At 43.4% G+C, this 12,374-nt stretch overlaps 1 protein-coding gene across 1 annotated transcript in view; it reads right to left on the reverse strand.

Annotated features, from left to right (window-relative positions):
* The window catches only part of EGFLAM (EGF like, fibronectin type III and laminin G domains), a 189,197-nt gene that overhangs the window by 74,123 nt on the left and 102,700 nt on the right, over positions 1-12,374 (reverse strand). The gene's annotated exons all lie outside the window — the stretch shown is intronic.

A 12,374-nucleotide genomic window follows, 5' to 3' on the forward strand; every position in this document is an offset into this window, starting at 1 on the left:
TCTGCACAGAGGGGAGGGAGGGAAATGCCAGGAGCGCTGGACAGAAAGTGCCATGACTAACACTCATGGCAACTAACAGTGACCTAGAACTAGTCATATGATCTGGTGATAGTTCCTTATCAGAAAATCGTGGAAGCTTGGCTGGGTCCTTAAACAACCTGTGGGTCCCCGAATTCCATGATTTGGGTTTGAGTCTCTTTTCTTTTCATATATATTCTCCTTCGAGCAATATACTGTCTCTCTATTCATCTTCTCTGCTGATTTCCACACACTATAGCCAGTGGTCCCAGTTAAAATGTAGATCAGACCAACCATTCTGTTGCTCAAAACACTTTAATATCTTTGCATCTAACTTAGAATAAAACCCTAAGTCCTCACCAGAACAAGATTGGACATGATTTGACCGTGGCCACTGACTACCTTTCTGACCTCACTTCCCTATCATTCGTCTCACTTAACTGTATTTCCTTATTGTTTGTAGAATATCCCAAGCCTGCTCTCACCCCCAGGACTTTTGCACCTGCTGCTCCTTCCACAAGGAAGAGCTCTGCTCAAATCTCTCTTGAAGAGAAGGCTTCCTTGGTCGCCTGTCCCAAACAGTAGCTCCTGCATCCTCCATGCCCTCTCAGCCCCTCTCTTTTCCTCTTAATATATGACATTAAAGATATATTATTCATGTGGTGGTGGTGGTTTAGTTGCTAAATCATGCCCAACTCTTGTGACCCCATGGACTGTAGCCTGCCAGTCTCCTTTGTCCATGGGATTCTCCAGGCAAGAATACTGGAATGGGTTGCCACTTCCTTCTCCAGTGGATCTTCCCAACTCAGGGATCGAACCCAGGTCTCCTGCATTGCAGGTAGATTCTTTACCGACTGAGCTACAAGGAAGCCCATTATTCATGTAGGCTAATACAATAATTATTTACTTCATTCTCTACTTCCTTACAGGGACTGATTCTCCCACATATAAGATCCACAAGGGCAATATCTTACTTACTGCTAAGACTTAATACACATTTTTTAAAAATGAATTGCCAAGTGAATATTTAAGCAAGAGACATAATCACTGTAGACTCAGAAACTAAATTCTTTACTTTCTTGAACATCACCAAACAGTCTCCAGATTAATGTAGGGAATGACCAATGGTGATGTCTGATGTGAAAACAATCAAGAAAAATCTGATTTTAATTTCCAGTTGTTTGTAGTTTTTATCTCGCACTCTTCCATTTTTCATTGTTCTAATTCTCTCTGAATTTCACAGCCCTTTATTTCATTTTATTTTAGAGATAAATTTATTGAATCAGTTCTTTTTATCATTAGGGCTTGGCCTTGATTATAAGTAAGATATTATCAAAGTCTCAGATTACAGAAGAGATTTCACTTTTTGCTTGTAGACTTTTCTCTCCATTACAGTTAAAAGCTAAAATTAGCTGCCTTCTCTCATTTCAGTGGAACTAGATAACCATGGAAGAAGTCAGTCATCTGAAGCAGCTTAGGAAACCTCTCTGTTTCATCCTAATCCCAAGCACCTCAAGAGACTTCAAACTGATGATGCTAGAGGGCTCTCAGGCTCTGAAAGTCTGTGAACTATCGCCATCTGCTGGGTGACTTGTGAACTACTGCCACCTGGGGATCAGTCTTCACTCATCCTCCTGAGAAGCAATCGTTGGTCATTCCCTAATGTTTGTGATCCTCAGAATCTATGGGTTTTTGGAATCCCTCCATAACCATGGGATCAAAATTAATGTTGGGAAAAACATTTCACTGGGCCATAATGGACATACACTTACATTTGGAAACATGGTAAATAGCATGCTTATATTTACGGTTAGATTTAGTTGGCAACACTAATGACCCTCCATGCAAGTGGGAAGGAGGAGGTGGAATCAACAAAACCTCTTGTATGAGACCTGAACTTCAAAAATAGTTACATCCACATAGCAGGTGATTTTTGTTAAGCTTTTTGTCCCCAAATTGTGTATGAACACCATGCTTTAGCATGGCTGGTGGTGGTTTAGTCACTAAGTCATATCCAACTCTTGCGACCCCATGGACTGTAGCCCCCCAGACTCCTCTGTCCATGGGATTCTCCAGGCAAGAATACTGGAGTGGGTTGCCATCTCCTTCTCCAGGGGAACTTCCCAACCCAGGAATAGAACCCCAGTCTCCTATATTACTGGCAGTCTCTTTACCAACTGTGCTACAAAGGAAGCCCCATGGATACTATGTATCAAAACATCTAATTAATAATGGTTAGAATAGCAGGAAGAAAGCTGGACTTCAAAGGCCTTCCATGTTATGAACTGACTACACACATTGGTCTATCCATTGATAAACTTAAGGAGAGATAACCAACAGTCCTGACCTACCCTCCTTCAAAAAGGTATCCAAGGGGTAACGCAAACTTGGACAAGCCAAAAGATAAGTAAGAGAACCATCAAGTGGCCCAGTTTTATATATTTTAGTGAAGCAATGTAAAAGTCCATCAATAAGGAATTAGTTAAATAAATGTGGGAGAGTTTTACAGTAATATATACTGTGGTCACTAAAATTAATGATGTAAGCTATACTTATTTATATTTAAGATGTATACTTAAAGAAGTATTTGGGGCTTCCCTGGTGACTCAGATGGTAAAGAATCTGCCTGCAGTGTAGAAGACCCTGGTTCAATCCTGGGTCAGGAAGATTTCCTGGAGAAGAGAATGGCAATCCACTTCAGTATTCCTGCCTGGAGAATTCCATGGACAGAGGAGCCTGGTAGGTACAGCCCATGGGGTCGCAAAGAGTCAGACACGACTGAGTGACTAACACTTCCACAGTATTTTGTTGCACAGTATTTTCTGTGTAACAGAATAATTTTTCGTTATACAGTATATGCACTGTGGCCTCATGTTGGGTTTTTAAAAATTCTGGATGATTATGGACCAAAATGTTAATAATGGTTATGTCTGGATGCTAAGATTAGAGAACATTTTCATCTTGATTTTTCACTTTTTCACATATTATATTGCTCATATTTTTTTCTAATCATAAGTATGGATTACTTTTACTATTTAGAAACAATAAAAAAGCTATTTTGCTTGGGGATTACTGCAATGGTCTCCTTAATGATCCCGCCATTCTTATCCTTGCCATCAACAGTCCTTCTTTCTTGTAGATGAGAGTGATTTTGTTGAAACCTAAGTAAGGTCTTTTTGCCCCTCTGGTCAAGTCCGTCCTGCCCTCCAGCTCTCCCAGTCTTCCCAGTCTCCCAGCCTTTCTTTCCAAGAAAGCTCAAAGTCCAATGGCCTCCACTAAGGTCCTAATCAGCCTCCACCAACTGTGACTTCCTTCTCTCTGACCTCATCTCCTTCCACTCTTCACCCTCACAGCCCCCTAACCCAGCCACACTGGCACCCCTGCCCTTCCATGAACACCCCAGGATGATTATGTGTCAGGTTAGCATTTACCTCGGAGCTCTGCCTCCAGGTGGATGGACAGATGGTAGATCAATGGATACACACTGATCTATCCAGAGTTCACCCAGTCCTTCTTACTCAAATATCACTTTCTCAGGAGGCTTATTCTGACTGTACATAGGCCTCCCTGTTTCATTTTTCTCCGCAGCTCTTTCACCATCTGACATGCTATCTACATTGCTAATTTTATCTCTTCACCTTCTGCCTGCCCTGACTATAATGTAAGGTCCGTGAGCATAGGGATTCCTTTTGTCGATTTTGTTCACTGCTGAATCCCCAGCATCTGAAACACTGTCTGGCACATGGTGGGCATGAAATCTTTGTTTGAAAGAGTAAATGGATATATCATAAAATAACTTGAGAAGCCGATATTCTTGAGGAAACAGGAATCCCATGGACATTAAGAATCAAGCTGAAAACAAGGTAGTCACCGACCTGGGATCTTGCCCAGGATCTGCCATCAAGTGACCTTGGCAGGGCTCTGGGCTTCAGTTCCCTCAAGTGCTGAATGTGGAGGTGGCGCTTTCCGGCTCTATGAGTTTACAAACCCTCAGTAAATGAATACTGGCTGTGAGACCTCATTATCTCCTGTATCAAGGAAATAAACCACCAGCTACTAATACAAATTGGCACTGGCCATCTACCTCTAAAGGGTTAAATTATGAATCATGGGCTCTGTTGACCTCCATCATCCCCTGAAGAGAGTTCAGGGTGGAAATCAGGAATGAAACACCCTGTGCTCTGGGAAAAATGGCAGACCAGGTCTGCAGACAGATAATTTCAGATTTTATGAGCCTAGTTCTTGTATCTTTTCATATCTACAAAAGCACTAAAATCTTTCGTGGTAGCATCTACTCCTTGTGACTAGCAGCAGCCTTCTGAAAAAAAAAAAAAGTGTGCTTGATTGCATGTACTCTCCCTTCCCCAAAATCATATATGCCCTACCTCTTTGGAACAGTTTCTCAGAGCAATTTTAAATACTGTCTCCTGGGCTACAGTCCTCGTTTTACACCCCAATAAAACTTAACTCACAACTCCCATGTGCATGTTTTCTCAGTCGACAAAGCTACATAGGCAAAGAAGAATGAGATAAGATCTCTGCTGAATGAAAGACCAAAAATAATCCATATTTTTGCAATCCGTGTAAAAGGTACCATTCTCTTATTATATGAGATGATACTATTACTTCTTGTGAAAGCATCCCCCCTCTAATCTACCTCTGCTCTGGGTCCTGGGAGGCAGGCCTGTCTGACTTCCTGCTGTATCTGCCTGTCCAGAGACACTAGCAGGGGAGTGAAGGAAGAGGAAAAGAGTCAGAGTATTTGTTCTCCAACTTCCTCCCTAAGAGGCTGTTATGGGACACATGTGCAAAAGTCACATTTGACCTCCCTGTCTATCTCTAGAAGCTGGTCAATTGCCCCCTCTTGGTTTCCTTGCATCTACTCAAACTTTTGCAAACAGTCCTTTCACTAAGCTCACTTCAAATTACCCAATTACATAGCCTCTGTTGGGCTTCCCAGGTGGCTCAGTGGTAAAGAATCTGCCTGCCAATGCAGGAGCTATAGGAGATGCAGATTCGATCCCTGGGTGGGGAAGATCCCCTGGAGGACGAAATAGCAACCCACTTCAGAATTCTTGCGTGGATAATCCCACAGACAGAAGAGCCTGGTGGGCTACAGTCCACGGAGAAGCAAAGAGTCGGACACGCCTTAGCAACGGAGCACGCACAGCCTCTGTTTCCTGCTGGGAGGCGGGAGACACCTGAGATCATTAGAAAAGTCATCCTTCTCCCTAGGTTCCTTCTTATGTGCACATATCTGGTTCCTGTTTGGTGGCAGAATCAGACAAGTTCCATCAGACTCAGACAGTGGGAACTGTGTCTCTCCCACACGTCTGTCACTGGTTCGAGCTGATTTCTTCCACTCCCTCCTCTGCGCCTAACCATGATTGCAGCTCTCCTCACTCATCAAAGCACCTAAGTGATTTAGAGGTCTAAATATTAAGAAACAATCCCTATGAAGAATTGTGTAAGAGCAAGGAGTGCTCCCAAGAGCAGAAAAGATGAACCATGAAATGATGAGTATAAAGGAAAGAGAACAAAATGAATAACAAGGAAATAGGAGGAAACAAAAGGAAAAATAGTTAAGAACATCTGTATATTACTCATGTCGACATATTAATGTTTCGAAATCCACTGAGCCAGAGTGGAATAAGTAGCATGTGGTTGTTCACCGTGTGGTTGAGAAACACTAGCTGACTGATCGAAGAGATGCTACAGCTGAAAATAGAGCAGCAGAAGTGCCATTTCTTTGGAAAAGTATGTTTTCTTATCATTTGTTTAAGTCTTTCTTCCAGCTCTAGCCGGAGGGGGTAAAACATCGGTGTGCCGATTATAAGTAAATGGATGGTAATGTAGGATGTAGAAAGGCCTCGGAAGAGCAATTAATAGGTAGCAGATATTTAAGCAGCAAAGTGAATCATTCCCTTTAGAACCAATAAAGTTGCACAAATGAGTGTTGCTCAGCTTTACAGGCATTGCGACATTAGCAGATCAATGGAGCGATTACCTCAAAGGGCACCTAAGTGTAAAATCACACCTGAAATTACGTTTATGCACAAACTGCACATTTAACATGCAGATCTGTCTAGGCGAGGAGGGAAACAAATGATTTCTTCCTCCTCCTTGCTTTTTCATCTTGCACTCTAAAGATTTACAAATCAGTGAAGCTCACCAATTTATAGGCCTGTCTCAAGATCCTACAGTAATGCCAAGCAAAGCCTCTTTTTTCTCACCCTCTCCTCCTACCCTCTCTGTTGACAACAGTGCAAACCTGTCCAAACACAGTTAGGTGACAGGCTCTCCAGGTCTCTTCTTTATCTCAGAACATTCATGTGAAAATTAAGTCACAGGAATTTCTATCAAGGGGACAATTCCCTTAGTACGCACTAATTAATCCATTGCAATTTTGACAAAATTGCTACAAAATAGAGGATTTCTTAAACTTCCTGGAGAATCTCCCAAAATTTGGGAGAAAAACCCCAGCACTGTACTAAAGAGATCAGCAAACTACATCCCATAGGCCAAATCTGGACAGCCACCTGTTTTTCTAAAACACATGATTGTTGAAATAAATTTCCAGGCCCATGATGAGGCCAATTCTGCCAGGGTTTCTACATCAGCACCTTCAAACTTAAGGTAACTTTCATATCCTTGAAAATGTTCCACTTGACCAAATATACAGTCTACAGGCACACCTCACTTTATTGAGCTTCACTTTATTGTACTCTACAGATAATGTGTTTTTCACAAATTGGAGGTTTGTGGCAGCCCTGTGTTGAGCAAGTCTATTGGCACAATTTTTTCAATAGAATTTGCTTACGTTGTGTCACATTTTGGTAAATCTTGCTGGTTTGACCTCGCCAGACCACTAGAACTTACTTCATATCGGCAATAAGGCTGATTCCTAGAGCGATCATACGAGCCATGACATTTCCTTAAGCCACAATCTATCCTAGAACAAGGCTGGCAGTGAAGAAGCTGCAGAAGAAAAGTTTGAAGATCCAGTGACTTCAAGTCCTAGGAAAACAGCTCAGGGCAGAGTCATAAAGAAAAAGCAACACACCGGCTGGTGGTCACCTGGGTCAGTCACATCGTCCTTCTAGCTATGCGTGGAGGAAATGGGTATCAACCTCACCTTCATTTTGAAAAAAGTGGGCAGATGTCATAATGTCTGTTTCACATGCATTTCCTTGAAATAATCTTGAGAAGTAGAAAATATTACCTGCCTCAGACATTACTGTACCCATTTTTAGAGATATGGACACTGAGGCCCAGGGAGATTAAATGACTTTCCAAGAAGGTCTCACAACGAGGTAATGAAAGGCCAGCTCCCCTGGCCCTCAGACACGGCCATGGCTGCCAGACTCTGCTCTGTGCAAAGGTAGTGTTCATGGGCAGTGAGGAGCTTTCAAAGGTTGGTGAGAACTTTTCACAGACACTGATTGAAGGTTGTATGAAAGCTGCCAGAGGGTGATGGATGATAAGTCATGGGAATTGTGGAAAAAGATAGTTCCAGTCCCCTCCTGGATGTTCCTCCCTCCCTGGGGGTGCCACGGCCTCTGCCTCTACTGGCTTCCTCATTACTCACAACTACAGTCAATGCAAGGCACTGCCACCAAACACAAGCCCTTCTAGTGACTGGGGATAATGGACATCTGTTTTGTGGCTGCATGTATGAGAACATGTACCCAGGAGCCCCAGCATGCTGAGCTGGTCTCTGGAAAGAGAGCCAGGTAATTACAAAGGTTCTAATCTCAGAGCAAAACTAGGCAAAAGCCAGAAGACACTTGCATGACAAAAGGGCATAAATTTCCCCAGGGGATCATCTCAATCCAGGGATTAAACCTGGGTCTCCAGCAGTGCAGGTGGATTCTTTACCAGCTGAGCCTCAAGGGAAGCCCAAGAATACCGGAGTGGGTAGTCTATCCCTTCTCCAGCAGGTCTTCCTGACCTAGGAATTCAGCCGGGGTCTCCTGCATTACAAGCGGATTCTTTACCAACTGAGCTATCAGGAAAGTCCCCCGCCACCCCCCCAAACAGATACACACCCGGCAACAACTGAACAGAGAGCAATGTCTGAGTAAGCATGACAGTGCGACAGGAAAAGGGAGGTGGGTTGGTGGGGAGGCAAGGAACACCATGGAATCAGGTTGACAGTACTGCAGAAAGTTGATTGACTGGGGCCAGGCTAGATTGTCTTGGTTCAGCACAGGAGGAGTTTCTGAAACTGGAAGAACATGGCTTGTGGGGAGAAGAGTATGGCAAAGATCAAACACCATCATACCTCCCTACACAATCTCTGAGGCTCTGAGACCACAATTAGAAATGTGAGCACCAAAAGGAAAATGTACTCTCATTTAGCATAGGAATGCTAAAGCTTATTCTAATAATTAAGAAAGAACACAGGAGTGAAGTAAGGACTTGATTTGAAAGAGCCATGGCCTTGAACTTAAACTCCCCAGATTTGCTTTCTCCCTTCTTTTCCTCCTTGCCTTCCTTCCTTCTCCCCCTCTTCCTCCTTCCCTCTTCTCCTTCGTTCCTTCCTCCCTCGCTCTCTTGCTCTACTTTGTTCTTACTTGTGTCTCACTGCAAATCCAGGAGCTTGACTTTCCCTGTGAACCTTGCCAATGGGGAAAACCATTTTTGGCCTGGTGGGTCTCTAGACCAACTTTCTCCTCACATCTTCCTTTGAATTTCCTAGATGGCAGCAGTAGAAAGCTATCAGTCTCCAAAGTAGTCACAGGCTGTTGGCTTGTGAAGTGGAATTCAGTCATTCACATACTCAGTTGATGTTGATTGAGAACCTACTTTGTACAGGGTATTGGGAACACGACCTTGAATAAGTCATTGCAGCTCCATATGGAGCTTATCCTGGAGGAGGAGACAGGACATTGCATCGTTTCGGGCGGTGAAAGGGCTGTAGAGAAGCAGGGAGTGGGGCTGAGGAAACAGAGTGAGAAGTTTAGAGAAGCTCGCCTGTGGAAGTGACCTTTGAGCTATGGTCTTAAAGAAGAAAGGGAGGGAGGTCATGGGGACATGGAAAGATTGGGCAGAGACGGTTCCGATCAGAGAAAATAGCAGGTGCGTACGCCCCAAGGCAGAAGGAAGTAAAACGACTTTTGCTGGGAATAGAACAGCTTTTACTAGGGACTGCCCTGAGGATACTAATTTCACGTCACCAAAAAACTTACTGGTTCTTTCTCTGCTTATATCATGAGGATAGGATACGAGAAATTAAATGCTTTAGGGTGGTAGGACCCAGGGAATGTTCCCAGGGAAGGTTATATAATCCTAGAGTTGGTTACACATATGAGTGACTTTTCGTTTCATTTGTTGTTGGGGAAGAAAAGAAAACACATGAATTCTGACTTCTGCCATTTCTATTGTTTACAGTTCATACCCTTTATTACTTGTCCCATCCTTCTTAATCCAAGGTAAACTTGGATCCCAGAGAACAAGTGGCCACCAGACAGGGCGAACACATATCTTATCACAATGCCACACTTGTGCACCTGTGTCCGTGAGGTTCCATGAGCCCCCTGTTCTGACTGGCTCATTTATAAGATCAACCACGGGAAAAAAAGAATGCCATGAAACAATAGGCAAATTACAATGGCTGGTGGTATTTCTTTCTTGAAGAAAACAGGTATCGTAGGATGGGGTAAAGAGAGAGGGATAGTGGTCTTCATCTTCTCTGTATTTCCTTAGGGGAACAGAATTAGGAGCTGACGTGCGGAAAAATCTCTGCTGAGAGCATGGACTCAATACGGCTGGCATCTTTATCATTCAAGGTCTGAAATGATCTAGTTCTCAGTAGAGAATCTGCAATAAAACACCTGGATTTTTCCTTCCTGTTTTACTTGGAAGGTTGTGGAGCTAAGGTGTGGATGCTGAACACACATCACAATTCCCTGGTGAAGCCATCAAAACCCTCCATCTTCCTCATGCAAGCTGAGCACCAGTGAAGGAAAATACTGGTCTCGGGTCTGAGCTACAGGTTCAGAGCACCCGAGATCTGCCAACTGACCCCAGCTAAGCAACTAAGCCGCTAACAGGGTCCTGCACTAATAGGTCCAGAGAAAGTCAACATTTCACAAGCTAATAGGGGTGATGTGTTATATTTTTTTAGGAAAGGTGGTGGATGCAGGCATAAAAAAGATGACAGAGGAGCCCAACAAGTGGTGGTGTAGAGGGGTGGGGATCTAAGGGTTCCCATGGGGTCTTCTGATCCTTGATAGTCAACTTGAACGTCCATTCTGAGGTTCACTGTTCAGGAAGCAAAGTTGGCATGAACCAAGAAAAAGTCCATACAGGAAAGGTGAGGAAAAGCAGGAGCTATGAGAAAAGGAAGCCCAACATGTGGAAATACTCATCTCACAGATCCCTTTCAGAAGCGTTCAAAATGTTTAATAGTTTCTTGACTTGGGTCTAACCAATCACAAGGGCTGCCAGCTGTAAACTGCCAGGGCTATACCCATGCTTAACCAGAAGTTCAGACCTGTATGAATGTTTTACTCACCTTTTGGCATGTACAATATATCTTACAGGTTTTGAAGGAAAAAAAATCCTTAGAGGTTTGTTCTGTGCTGTCAGAACCTCCTAGTCCATAGATTCTACAAAGACTGTCCCGGTATTTTATTGAATTGCTGACCTTGCCTTTCTTATGCTACTCTGCACTAGAAGAATAAGAACCTTGTTTAATTTGAATCTCACACAGGGAAGTGGCTTCAGCAGTCAGCCAAACCCAAGTTCAAATTCTGCCTTTGCAAGTATTATTCTTGGCTAAATACATAATCTTTCAAAGACTCCATTTTTGAAAATCTACAAAAAGGGATGCTATTCTTCAAGCACAGGATTTTTGCAAGGATTAAAATGGGGTTTCCTAGGTAAGTGCTCCAGACGGCATCAGCTCTTAGGAGGCTTTCCCAGTGGTACCTCTGATAGTCGGAATTTATTGTAATTCCAATAAGGGCTACTTGGTAACTATGCATTTTTATATATGGAATAGTGGGTTTGGAGGTAAAATATTAGTCTAGACAAACAGCAGAATAAGAAGTATGAATGTGCCAGAATATAGGGCTTTCTAAAACATTCAAAGTGATCACGACAAAAATATCACAACTGAAATACCAATTACAGCACATTCTTACATATCATGAAACAGGCCACTTAATAAATTCCATTTCTGTTATTCTGATTTGAGTAACCATATTTATGTAAAAACAGTTAAATTGGATTTAAGAATATTTCACAGTTGAGTTTTCACTGAATCAGCCACATTCCCTGCACACAATTACTTTGAAATGATAAAATTTTACTGCACATGGGAGACCACTTGTTGCAAAATGTGATACATCTGCAAAGCACTTTCACATACCTTATCCCACTGAATTCACAAAGCTGGTATCCACCAATGGGGAAATACTTATCAGAAACTCCACGACCAGTCTAGTGTTTCAGTTTTTAAAAAAAGTTCCAGAGATGCCCCACTCATGCCCCCTCCCGTCTCCAGATGTTCTAGCTCATCCTTCTACCTTCCTGTCTCTGTGGAGAAGGAGATACTAGGGGTAGAAGGAAAGAAGTGAGCCCGGGCAGCTCACAGAATGGAAGCAGAGGAGCTGGAGGCTGGGGAGGGGTGGGTGGGCACACAGCAGAGAGTGCCTGCTCAGTGTAGAACTCCAAAAGACCAACTACCTGCCTCAAAGCACAGGCAGACCCTGAGGCTCGACTCAGCTACTGTCGTCCCAATTTTTGGCCATGCATCACCAAGTTTAACCAAAGATTACAGTGTAGATCTCACCCGGCAAGCGTGGAAGGTGGCCTGGCTCCAATTTGAAAGAAAACATTTCTTCTAGAGAGAAGGAGTTCCTTCCTTACCACCTAACTGGGGGGTTTTAGCTCCCAAATCCTAAAGAAGGGCAGGGGAACAATTGCTGGGTGACTGTTGTCATAGTGTATGTAGGGTGTGTGTGTGCACGGTGTGGCCCCACCATATCCCCCAACAATTCAATCTGAAAGAGCCCTCACGTTCAAGATGAAGGTAAGAGCTGTTTGCAGAAGAGCCAAAATTCCAGGGGCTCAGGGAACTTGGTGAATCGCCACCCCTGGAAACAGCAGGTGGGCAAGGAAGTCAGTTACTGGAGTGTTGTGTGGGGAGAGGGGAGGAGTTTATTCAGATGAACTAATCAATAAACACAGGGCTCTGTGCTGGCCAGGGGCAAGCCTCTGAAAGTGTTAAGTCAGCTCCTTTTCGGAGAGCACCATTCTTGGGTAAAGAGGACCCCGGGATGATAGTAGGGCTCTTTAGACACAAAAACCTGGAAGAACTTAAACTGGCAAAATTGAAGAGATGTCTT

The sequence above is a fragment of the Ovis aries genome, chromosome 16 (genome assembly GCF_016772045.2).
Source record: "Ovis aries strain OAR_USU_Benz2616 breed Rambouillet chromosome 16, ARS-UI_Ramb_v3.0, whole genome shotgun sequence".
NCBI classification, from domain to species: Eukaryota; Metazoa; Chordata; class Mammalia; order Artiodactyla; family Bovidae; genus Ovis; species Ovis aries.